Source organism: Loxodonta africana, chromosome 22 (genome assembly GCF_030014295.1).
Source record: "Loxodonta africana isolate mLoxAfr1 chromosome 22, mLoxAfr1.hap2, whole genome shotgun sequence".
NCBI lineage: Eukaryota > Metazoa > Chordata > Mammalia > Proboscidea > Elephantidae > Loxodonta > Loxodonta africana.
In genome coordinates this window covers 2,880,328-2,893,900 of record NC_087363.1, presented here as the reverse complement: position 1 = coordinate 2,893,900, position 13,573 = coordinate 2,880,328, and the positions used below count along the sequence as shown (strand labels likewise).

At 36.6% G+C, this 13,573-nt stretch overlaps 1 pseudogene; it reads right to left on the bottom strand.

Moving 5' to 3' along the window:
* Positions 1–1,040: 1,040 nt before the first annotated feature.
* Positions 1,041–2,160, bottom strand: LOC100668043 (olfactory receptor 4C16-like; annotated as a pseudogene).
* Positions 2,161–13,573: the final 11,413 nt, after the last annotated feature.

Below are 13,573 nucleotides of genomic sequence, written 5' to 3'. Positions count from 1 at the left end.
GTGTTTCTGAGGAGACATAAAATTCACACTTCCTTTTTTTATCTTTTCCCTACCTTGAAATAAAAGAAGACCTCAGCCAAAACTCAGTCAACTAGAAATTACTACTGTGCTAATCTTTCAATAGCAGAATCAAACTGTATCTTCTGTAATCAGTAGCAAATTACTTGGGATGGGTTTTACCTTGAAATTCACAGATGTTAAAAATAAAAAAGAAAGTGATGTATATATGACACTATAGTTCATTGTAGAACCCGTAGTTCCTTATCTAGAAAAATAGAGACCAATTTTCCCAAGCTAAAGAAATGTTAAAGCTCTTGGTACATAAAATTGATACAAATTTAATAAGTTTAATATGCTTTGCTACAAAAAATCAGTATAGAATTCTCATATAAACAAAAATTTCTGTACACATAAAAATACAAGTAAGGAATTAAATTGAAATTAGATTCTTAATGATTATGTAACTAGAGACTATGGCATCATATGGATAGTGACAAGAATTGGTACCCATCCCCACTGCAGAAACATAGGTTTCCTATATACATTTCAATTCCTCTACTCATGTTATTCTCTTCTCGGGACTTTATTGAAAATTCACTAAAATTTTCTATCTGTTTCAAAGCCCAAAGTTCCTTCTCTGGATTGTCACATACAGTTTTGAAAAGAGAAAATCTACCAGGATAAGAATTTAAGCATATAAAGGGCTAAATGTAATCATAATAAAAATGACAAATAAACAAAAAAATCTATTGTCATCAAATTGAAACCCACTCATGGCAACCTCATGTGTTACTGAGGGGAATTTTTCTATAGGGCTTTTTGGCTGTAATCTTTATCGAGGTAAATCACCAGGCGTTTCATCTGTAGTGCTCCTGAGTGGATTCAAACTGTAAACCTTTAGATTAATAGTGGAGTGACACCAGAAATGAACATGAAGAAAGACAGAAAAACATCAGATGAAAACCACAAGTGGTTCTAGTTACCCAAGAGAGGTAGAGGCAGTAGTAAAAAATCTAAAACAATTGCCTTACGTACTTAATTGTACCTGCTTTTGTCTCTTCCTTTACTTGAAATTGACTCAACAGAAGCCAGTGTATGTGTTTCCTGAAGAAAGTAACACTTATTCTCCAAGATAAGTTTCTATGAAACCCACAATAAAAAAATAATATGCTTTGTTGAATTATGCTAAGTCAATGCAAACTATGAAGAAGGATTTGAAATTTCCATTTATCTTTGGTCTTCTGAGATCAGTTTCTTGCTCCATAGCTTCCTCATGGCATTTTTCACTGCTGTATTTCTCAGCGTATAAATCAGAGGGTTAAGCAAAGGAGTTCCAATTGTATAAAACACAGTTATCATTTTATCCACGGGGAAGGTGGTTACGGGGCGTGTGTATATAAATATACCAGGAACAAGGAACAAGATGACCACGATGATATGGGAGATGCAGGTGGAAAGAGCCTTTTTCCTTCCTTTAGCACTGTGGTTTCTCAGAGAATACAAAATGACAACATAGGAGAACATTAGCAATACAAAACTCACTATACAAATGGCCCCACTATTGGACACTAGTAGCAGGTTGGTCACATAGGTGTCTGTACAGGCAAGTTTCAACAAGGGCTACAAATCACATAAATAGTGATCAATCACATTGGGACCACAGAAAGGTAAACTCAAAGTCAGAAAAATCTGAACTGAAGAATGCACACAAGCCCCTACCCAGGCTAGAGCTACCAACACACTGCAGACCCGCTGGTCCATGATGCTCATGTAGTGCAGGGGTTTACAGATGTCCCCATAGCGGTCAACGGCCATGAGGATAAGGATCAAGATCTCCATGCAGCCAAAGAAATGAAATGAAAAGATTTGGGTAATGCACTCACTGAAAGAGATAGTGTTATTCTTCAGAAGGGCATCCACAATCATTCTAGGGGCTATGGAACTGGAGATGCAGGTATCAGATAAGGATAAGTAGAAGATGAAAAAGTACATTGGACTCCCAAGTGCCCGACTGGTCTTGATCGTAACAATAATCAGTGAGTTACTCAACAATGTCCCTAAGTAGAAAAGCAAGAAAAGGATAAACACTATTTTCTTTTTAACACGATCTTGTGTCAACCCAAGCAAAATAAACTCAGTCACATTATTATTCAGCAACATTTCATGAATGAGAAGAAGGTACAAATGTGAAATGGTTTATCTGAAAAAAATAAATACAGGAATTAATGTATGGTGCTATGTAACAGAGTGAAATATTTTATGCAAATTAATTTGTGGTGCTATGCAATGCTATGGGATATTTTGAGCAAAAATAAATATTCCACATCAGGGACAAACTAGCTGTATTTTCTTAATCAGTCTCGTCACCCTTTATTCCTCAATTTCTAATGACCTCTTCATAGGGTGATTTTAAATCTCAGATAAGCTTATGAAGGGTACTTTCCTAAATCACTCTTAAAATGCAGCTCTTTGTTAACTTTAACTTGTTTCTACACTTATTAATTTGATTTATTTGATAACTAAAAAATCAGGATATATGATTTCAATGTATTATTTACTTAATATTTTTCACATTCAATAGACCTTGTGGCCCATGTTTTTCATGGTTGGTTTATCAGGCAGGATTTAGAATATATTTGTCTTCCTTTTTGAATTTAATGTTATAAATATAAAAAATATAAAGTCACACACTATTCATGTCCACATAAATAGAATCTTATTTCTGCATATATTTATGTATTACATATTAGTGATGCATACTTATATAAATGTATATTACTTATAAATATATACTAAAGGAAGAAAAAAACATTGCCACCAAGTCAATTCTACTCATGGAGACCACATGTCTTACAGAGTAGAACTACTCTACTCGTGTTTTTTTTTAATGTAATTTTTACAGAAACAGATCACCGGGATTTTCTTTCATCTTCTTGGTGAATGGGTTTGAATCATGAATCTTTAGGTTACTAGTTGAGTGCAAACCGTTTTCACTACTCTGGGACCAATAAATATAGGACCCAGTCATTTACTGAACATTCATTTAGATATATTCCAACTTGAAGAAGGGGGCAAGAAACATTTATTTACCCCATTGCTGTGGAGTCAGTTCTGAAGATAAAAAAAAAAAAAATAGCAACCCTATAAACGCCAAGTTCTAAATAATCTGCTTTTACTTCAAACACCTTAATGATATTTAGCACTTGACATGTTGTAATAAGCATAAATGAAAATTCTTTGAAAATTTATAATGTCCAGGGGCAGTTCTACTCTATCCTATAGGGTCACTATGAGTCGGAATCGACTCGACAGCACTGGGTTTTTTTGGGTTTAGGTGCCCTGGTGGTACATGGTTAAAGGACACCTCTGCTAACAACCAGAATGTTCCTTCGAAGCAAGGATGGTGAGACTCCATCTTATATAATTTGAGCACGTTGCCAGGAGGGATCAGTCACTGCAGAAGACTATCATGTTTGGTAAAGTACAGGGTCAGCAGAAAAGAGGAAGACCCTCAATGAGATGGATTGACACAGTGGCTACAACAGTGGGCTCAAGCATAACAACAATTGTAAATATGGCACAGGACCGGACAATGTTTTCTTCTGTGGCACACAGGGTTGCTATGAGTTGGAACTGACTCGATCACACCTTACGACAACACCTAACCAAAAGATTGGTGGTTCAAACCCACCGACCACTCCATGGGCGAAAGATGTGGCAGTCTGTTTCCATAAGGCTTAGAGCCTTGGATGCCCTATGGGACGGTTCTACTCTGTGCTACAGTGTCACTATGAGTTGGAATTGACTCGAGAGCAGTGAGTTTGGAATAAGGTATCTCAAATATCTTCATTTCTATTTTTTTCTTCTCATTTCTGAAAATCTGGAAAGTACCTCTTAGAGCACTCAAAGTCCCTGAGGTTACATTTCCAGTTTAAAAGAGAGAAGATGATTGTTTAATAGTTCATGCTTCACAATTCAGGTTTTTTGATTAAACATTTTAGATCTGGGCAGTAGGAGTAGGGGTTGTCACCAGGCAGTTAGTATATGATCAGACAGTCTATAAACACAGGCATAAATACATGAACATTTATTCTATGTTTAAGTTGATATTCATATTAATGTGAAATAATGCATTTTTCAGTAACTGTTGTTAGGAATTTGAATCAGTATCTGAAAAAAAAAAAAACTATCTCATCATTCAAAAAACTATATATTCCAGATCATTGAAAGATAAAATGTATCAAACCAAACTAGAATATAATATTGAAAACAATATTTTAGGGTGGCAAATTCATAAAGAAAAATTGTGATGCATTAAAACTTCTGTATAACAAAACTCAATATGAACAAAGAGTTTTTAAAAGTGGCGGAATGGGATTAAATATTTATAACTCCTACAAGTCAATATGATAACCACTTGTAACCCAATTTTAAGGAGCCCTGTAGGCGCACTGGTTAAGTCCTAGGCTGCTAACCCAATGGTTGGTGGTTCAAACCCACCAACGGCTCTGCAGAGAAAAGACCTCGGGATCTGCTCCCAGAAAGATTTCAGCCTAAGAAACCCAATAGAGCAGTTCTACTGTCACAAAGGGTCACAATGAGTCAAAATTGAACCGACAGCTTACAACTACAACAACCACTACACAATTTTATGAACAAGCAAAATATTTGAATAAGCAATATACACAAGAACGTTCTAACTGACCAATGAACACATATGAAGATACTCAACCTCATTAAAATCAGGGAAATACCAAACAACAATGAAATACTCGTAAGTTTTGTAAAAGGCAGACCATATCAAATTTTGATTTAGGAAATCAGCATGAGATCTAGTGAAATACCCCCAGAAAGCATTCAAAAGGATATACATTGCAACCTTGCTAAAAATTGGGAAAACAGGAAATGATCGAAAAACTTAACAGTAAAAGTGTATAGATAACGTGACATATATCCTTACTATTGAAAATTAGGGAGAAGTTTAAATATTGGAGCTATATGAGCTTCTAACATGGATAAATCACTGAGATATATTGATGACTTTAAAAATTAATAAACTGCAGAAAAATTTCCACAGTATGATAACTTGCATGTTGAAAAAAAAAAAAAACTATAGAGAATGCTATATAGTTTCTATGTGTACCTGTGTCTTATAAATGCATTGAAAAAGATATGGAAAGAAATCTTTACCTCTGGGGAAGAAAGGGAGTAATGGCCAAAGGGAATTTTAGTGGTATAAATATTGTGATTCCTCTATTAGAAGATTATATTACAATATTGTGTAATTAAAGTTAATTAAAAGTTCATTAATTTTAATATGGTTTAAGGGTGATGCATTATATGGGGAATGAAATTACACAAAATAAAACAGAAGCCACAAACCAGTAGTAGAATTCAGTGAACTTTTACATAACTTGTTCTTTCTTAGTTATTATATTGCTTCCTCTCTTTCTTTAGTAAATGTATATACAGATGCTATTCTCTACCCATTAAATTCCATGAACTTTCCCTATTTGAATTTCAGGTTCACATAAAATGTAAATATAACTAGTCAGGCGCATTTCTGTCCCCTATTCCTCTACAGGGAGATATTTGACATAAAGAAACTGGTATTTAGTTCTGTTATACACAGGGTGGTTATGAGTAGAAATGGGGTTCACAGCACCTAACAGCAACCAAAACAACCACATAGGTAGGTAACCCATTGCCGTCGAGTCGATTCGGACTCATAGCGACCCTATAGGACAGAGTAGAACTGCCCCATAGAGTTTCCACGGAGCTCCTGGCAGATCTGAACTAGCCGGCCCTTTGGTTAGCAGCCATAGCACTTAACCACTACTCCACCAGGGTTTCCGGTAGGTAGACAGTTAGATACTATTATGATCACTTTATGGGCATCTATTTTCTCATCCGTAAAAGCGGAAGTACGGTCTTCATGAAATCTTCCAGCTGCTAAGAAGTAATTTTTATTAATCAAGGGCTATGCTACATCAATTATTAATTAATCAAAATTATCAATTAATACTTTCATAATTCCCTTACGATTTTTATGCTTTTTGCATTAAATATTGAATCATTTGATACTGTTTTCAAATATACAGAGCTTTTTAGCATTGCTATTATATCTGGAGTAGAGTAAAAAGCGTTCCACAGTTTCTCTTAGCCTCTTGTCCCAGCATCAAATAGCCCCAAGTTAGGAGCCAGGATTTCAAGATAGAATTCCCACGGTCAATATTCCATTAGAATCGGTCGGCTTACTTTGACTTCTAAACTAATAAACATTCCAAACTGTGAGAAAAATTAGAAGAATCTAAAGATTGTAAAATATAGTGAACAACCAGGTATATATCCCGAATATTCATAGTAAAATATTATTTTAAGAGTAGATTCTATGGGTATTCAAAGAGACAGCTTTAAATAGATTCAGGTATGCAAAAAAAAAAAAAAAAGGAAAGGAGAAGAGGAGGAGTGAAGAAAAGGAAAGGGAATGGAAGCAAAAGAAAGGGAAGGAGCTCACATATATGTTCTCTCTCAATTCCAGTCAGTATCTGGAGGAATGTTCTTGAGTTTCTGAGCTCATGGCAGCACACAGAAAAAACACCAATTTGCTATCAAAATAATAAATACATCTCTTTAAAAAACAGTGAAAAAATCTTCAAGCTTGATATCTGGATGTGAAATTATAATAAGTATGTCAAAAAAGTAACTTTATGTTTAGTCATAATGAGCATAAGAACTATGCTACAAAACTGCAGGGAACTATGAGAAGCAGCTGAGCCTTTTGATCTCACTTTCTTTGCTCCAAAACAGCAGTGAGCAGCTACAGTGAGCTCTCTAAGTGCATGGGGTCTGGGGACTCCTAGAGGAGCTGCTGTGCTGAAAGCGTTAGGAGCAGCATTTAAAGGTACTTGAGGAAGCTGAGTGCAATCCTACCTGTATTTCCTATGGTAGTTCTTGGACAAGACTAGGAAAAACGTTGTTTGTTGTTATTGTTGTTATTTAACTGCTTTATTGTCTTAGCTTTAAATGTGCTTTTTAAAATTCTTTTAAATTGTATCAAATATATAATGTCAAGTAATTACTATAGGTTTTAAGACAAATGACCAAAAAATTAAAAAAAAAAAAGCCTTATTTCATTCAGTGCAGGGAATAAACTCTAATGCATTTACTAAATTTATGAAGAGTCTTAGCCTAAATTACCAAGGCCAATAATTTATTTGTATTGCATTTATTCTGCTGTTTTAATGCAAATAAGGTCAAACTTAAATATACTTCTTTTTTTTTTTTTAATTATTGTTATAGACATACTGTTTGGTGTAAGGGTAGACCTTTGTGCCTGAGCAGTAGAATTCTCACCTTCCATGTGGGCGATACTGGTTTGATTTCTGGCCAACGCACCTCATGGACAGCCACCACTTATTTTTCAGTGGAGGCTTGTATATTGCTGTGATACTGAACAGATTTCAGGGAATCATTCAGATTAATACGGACTAGGAAGAAAGTTCCAGTGATCGACTTCTGAATATCAGTCAGTGGAACCCAGTGGATCACAATGATTCAATCTGTAAGCCCTCACGGGGATGGTGCAGGATCAGACAGCATCCCACCCATCATGCGTACGGGTTTCCTGGATGGCAGCTCGCAGCAACAAATTGAATGATATATGTCACAGTATAATAGCATCCATTTTAGGGAAAACATATAAATTTAAGGTGGAAGGAAAATTTTGAAATATTTTTCTCAAACCCAAAGGCTAAGTTTTTTTTTAATATGGAATATTCCAATTCTGAGAGGTATCAACTCAACAGAAGAAAATTGTTGAGATTTTGGGAAAAAAATATTGAAAACTCAATGGGAACAAATTGATGTTGGCAAACATGACATGACTAGGTAAATTTTTTGATTTTTGTTGTTATTTTATTGTTAGGCACCTTCAAGTCAGATCTGACTCACAGAGATTCTATGTAGAGCAGAAGAAAACACTGCCCGCTCCTGCGCCATCCTCACATTCTTGTTATGTCTGAGCCCATTGTTGTAGCCACTGTCAATCCAACTCATTGAGAGTCTTCCTCTTTTTCTCTAATACCTGCTGTACCTAAGGGATGTTTTTCTCCAGGAACTTGTCCCTCCTGATAACAACCAAATTGCATGAGATGTAGTCTCATCATCCTTCCTTTCTATGGAGCATTGTGGTTGTGCTGTTTCCAAGACAGGTTTTTTCATTCTTCTGGCAGTCTGTGGCATATTTAATATTTTTGCCAGTGCCACAATTGAAAGGAATCAAATCTTCTTCAGTCTTCCTTATTCATTGTCCAGCTTTCACAAGCATTAGAGGTGATTGAAAACAATATGGCTTGGATCGGGCACACCTTAGTCCTTAAAGTGACGTCTTTGCTTTTTAACTCTTTAAAGAGGTTTTTTGCAGCAGATTTCCTCAATGCAATGCGTCTTTTGATTTCTCGTCTGCTGCTTCCTTGGGTCTTCTTTGTGTATGAAAGTAAAACAAAATCCTTGACAACTTCAACAATTTCTCTGTTTTTTATGATATTGTTTATTGGTCCAGTTGTGAGCATTTTTCTTTTCTTGATGTTGGTGCATAATCCATACTGAAGGCTGTAGTCTTTGATCTTCATCAGTAAGTGGTTCACGTCCTCTTCACTTTCAGCAAGCAAGGTTGTATCATCTGCATAATGTGCAGATTGCTAATGAAACTTCCTCTAGTCCTGATGTTCTGTTCTTCTTTGTATAATCTGCTCAGCATTCAGATTGAATAAGTATGGTCAAAGGATACAATCCTGACCACACAAGTTTCCTGGCTTCAAACCCTGCACAAAAAATAAACAAACAAAAAAACCCACTGCGGTCAAGTCAATTCTGACTCATAGCCAACCCTATAAGACAGTAGAACTGCCCCATAAAATTTCCAAGGAGTGCCTGGTGGATTCGAACTGCTGACCTCTTGGTTAGCAGCCATACTACTTAACCACTACACCACCAGGGTTTCCCTTTCTCTGTTCCAACTGCCTCTTGCTCTATGTACAGATTCCCTGTGAGCTTAATTGTTCTGGAAATTCCATTCTTTGTAATGTTACCCATAAATGGCTATGATCCACATAGCTGAATGCCTTTGCACAGTCAATAAAACACAGGTGAGCCTCTTTTCGGTATTCTCTGTTTTTACCCAGGATCCATTTGACATAAGCAATGATAGTCCTTGTTCACGTCCTCTTCTGAATCTGGCTTGAATTTTGGGCAATTCCCTGTGCATGTACTCTGGCAATCGCTTTTGAATGATCTTCAGCAACATTTAACTTGTGTGGGAGTGGCTCAACGGTTAAGAGCTAAGGCTGCTAACCAAAAGGTCAGCAGTTTGAATCCACCAGCCACTCCTTGGAAGCTCCATGGGGCAGCTCTACTCTGTCCTATAGGGTCCCTATGTGTTGAATTTGGGTCGACAGCAATGGGTTTTGGTAATATTAATGATATTGATCTATCATTTCCATATTTCGTTGAATCACCTTTCTTTGGAATAGGGATAAATGTGGATTTCTTCCAGTCTGTTTGCCAGGCAGCTGGCTTCCAAATTTCTTGGCATAGATGTGTGAGCACTTCCGGTGCCATATCCATTTGTTGAGCATATCAATTGGCACTCCTTCATTCCTGGAGCCTTCTTTTTCTCCAGTGTTTTCAATGTAGCTTAAATTTCTTCCTTCAGTACAATTGGTTCTTGATCATATGCTACCTCATGAAATGTTTCAAAATCAACCAACTCTTTTTTGGTACAGTGATTATAAGTATTCTTCCATCTCCATTTGATGCTCCCTGTGATGTTCAGTATTTTGCCCATAGAATCCATTAATACTGCAATTCGAGAACTGAATTTTTTCTTCAGTTCCTTCAGCTTGAGAAATACCAAATGTGTTCCTCCCTTTTGATTTTCTATCTCCAGGTCTTTACACACATCATTATAATACTTTACTTTTTCTCCTGTTCCCCTTTGAAATCTTCTTTTCAAGTCTTTTACTTTAACTTCTGTACATTCAGGAGCAGTTTTCAGAACCTCCTCAGACATCCATTTTGGTCTTTTCTTAATTTCCTGTCTTTTAATGACCTCTTGATTTCTTCATGTATGATATCCTTGATGTCATTCCACAACTCGTTTGGCCTTTGGTCATTAGTGTTCAATACCTTAATTCTATTCCAGAGATGATTGCTAAATTCAGTTGGAATATACTCAAGGTCATACTTTGGCTCTCATGGAAGAGTTCTAAATTCCTTCAGCTTCAACTTGAACTTGCATATGAGCACGTTATGGTCTGTTCCAAAGCCATTCCCTGGCCTCGTTGTGACTGATGATATTGTGCTTTTCCATCATCTCTTTCCACAGATGTATTCGATTTTATTCCTGTGTATTCCATCTGGCAAGGTCCATACGTATAGTTGCTTTTTATCTTAGTGAAAAAGTGTTTTCGCAATGAAGAAGGTATTGGTCTTGCAAAATTCTATCATGCGATCTCCAGCATTGTTTCTATCAGCAAGGCCGTGTTTTCCAACTACAAACCATCCTTCTTTATTTCCAACTTTTTCATTTTAATCACCAATAATTGTAAATACATCTTGATTGCATGTTTCATCAATTTCAGATTGCAGAATTTGATAAAAATATCCAATTTCTTCATTTTAGGCATTAGTGGTTGTTGCATAAATTTGAAGAAAAAACATATTAATTGATCTTCCTTGTGGGGATATGGATATTATCCTATGACTGACATGTGTGTACTTCAGGACGTGTTTTGAAATGTTCTTTTTTAATTTTTTTTTTTTTACTTTTCTTGTACTTTAGGTGAAGCTTTACAGAACAAACCAGTTTCTTATTAAACTGTTAGTACACATACTGTTTCATGACATTGATTAACAACACTACTACATGTCAACACTCTCCCTTCCCAAACTTGAGTTCCCTCTTACCAGCTTTCCTGTCCTCTTCGGCCTTTTAGTCCTTGCCCCAGGGCTGGTGTGTCCCTTTGGTCTTGTTTTGTTTTATGGGCCTATCCAATCTTTGGTTGAAGGGAAAACCTCAGGAGTGGCTTCATTACCGAGCTGAAAGGGTGTCCAGGGGCCATATTCTCAGGGATTCTCCAGTCTCTGTCAGGCCAGCAAGTCTGGTCTTTCTGTTTAGCTACAGTTTTGTTCTACATTTATCTCCAGCTCTGTCCTGGACCTTCTCTCATAACCCCTGTCAGAACAGTCAGAACTGGTAGACAGGCACCATCCAGTTGTACTGGACTTAGTCTGGTGGAGACTGTCATAGATGTGGTTCTTTGGTCCTTTGGGCCAATCTTTCCCTTATGTCTTTAGTTTTCTTTCATTCTTCCTTGCTCTAGAAGAGGTGAGACCACTGGCTCACAGGCTTTCAAGTCCCCAGGCACTACTCACCAAAGTAGAATGTAGAACATTTTCTTTATAAATTATACCATGCCAATTGAACTAGATGTTCCCCAAGACCATAGTCCCCACAGCCCTCAGCCCAGTAATTTGGTCCCTTAGGTAGTTTGGGTGTGTCTGTGGAGCTTTCATGACCTTGTCTTGCACAAGTTCTGCTGGCTTCGCCAGTATTGTGTACTGACTTACCCCTGGCCAAAGTTTCTATTTCTGTATTGTGTATTTAGTGTTTTTCAATCCCCACCCCACCCCTCCATCGTAAGCATCAAAGATTATTTCTTTTTGTGGGTAAAAGTTTTCACAGTAATGTTCTCATACAATATTTGTCTTTCTGTGGTTGATTTATTTCACTCAGCATAATGCCCTCCAGATTCATCCATGTTATGAGATGCTTCACAGATTCTTTGGTTTTCTTTATCATGTACTACTCCACCGTGTGTATGTTCTGTGGATAGACATCTATGTCATTTCCATCTTTTTACTATAGTGAACAATTCTGCAGTGAACATCGGTGTGCATATATCTATTCGTTTGTCAACTGTTATTTCTCTATGATATGTTCCTATAAGTGACGTTTCTGGATCATATGGTATTTCTGTTTCCAGCTTTCTAAGGAAGTGCCATATCATTTTCCAAAATGGTTGTATCATTTTGCATCCCACCAGCAGTGTATAAGATTTCTGATCTCCCAGCAACCTCTCCAACATTCGTTATTTCCTGTTTTTTTGATTCATGCAAGAAATGCTGGGGAGAGATGGTTTCTCATTGTTAGTTTGATTAGCATTTCTTTAATGGCTAGTGGTCTGGAGCATTCCCTCGTGTGTTTGTTGGCTGCTTGAATGGCTTCTTTGGTGAAGTGTCTGTTCAGTTCCTTTGCCTATTTTTTAATTGGACTATTTGTCTTTTTGTTGTACAGGTGTTGGATTTTCTTGTGGGTTTTAGAGATTAGACCTTTGTCTGATTCGTAATAGCCAAAATTTTCTTCCCAACCTGTAGGTTCTTTTTTTACTCTTTTGGTGAAGTCTTTTGATGAGCATCAGTGTTTAGTGTTTAGAAGATCCTAGTTAGCTAGCTTATCATCTGGAGTTTGCATGTTGTTTGTTGTGGTTTTTATCCTGTTAATGCCATGTATTTGGGCCTTTAGCAGTGATCCTATTTTTTCTTCTATAAACTTCATAGTTTTTGGTTTTATATTTAGGTCTTTGATCCATTTTGAATTAGTTTTTGTATACGGTGTGAGGTATCGATCCTGTTTCCTTTTTTTGCAGATGGACATCCTGTTTTGCCAACACCGTTTATTAAAAAGACTTTTTTTTTTTCCTCCCCATTTGATGGTCTTTGGGCCCTTGTTGAAGATCAGGTGACCATAGGAGAATGGATTTACATCTGGGTTCTCAATTCTGTTCCATTGGTCAATGCATCTGTCGTTGTACCAGTACCATGCTGTTTTGACTACCATAGCTGTAGAGTAGGTTCTCGGGTCAGGTAGTATGAGTCCTACTACTTTATTCTTCTTCTTCTGTAGTGCTTTACTTATCCAGGGATTCTTCTCTTTCTATATAAAGTTAATGATAACTTTTTTTCCATCTCTTTAAAGAATGTTCTCGGTATTTGGATTGGGACTGCATTGTACTTGTAAATCACTTTGGGTAGAATTGTCATTTTCACAGTGTTGAGTCTATCTATTCATGAGCACAGTATGCTTTTCTGTTTATGTAGATCTCTATTGGTTCTTGCAGCAGTGTTTTGTAATTTCCTTTCTGTAGGTCTTTTACATCCCTCATTAGATTTATTCCGAAGTATTTTATTTTTTTAGGTGCTATCATACGTGATATTGTTTCCCTTATTTCTTTTTCATTGTTCTTTTTATTGGTGTGTAGGTATCCAACTGATTTTTGTATGTTTATCTTGTATCCTGCTCCTCTGCTCAATCTTTCTATTAGTTCCAGTAGATGTCTCATGGAGTCTTTTGGGTTTTCTATGTATATCATCATCTCATCTGCAAATAGGGACAGTTTAACTTCTTCATTACCAAATTGGATGATCTCTATTTCTATTTCTTGCCTTATTGCTCTAGCTAGGTCTTCCAGCACAATGTTAAATAGGAGTGATGATAAAGGGCATTCTTTTC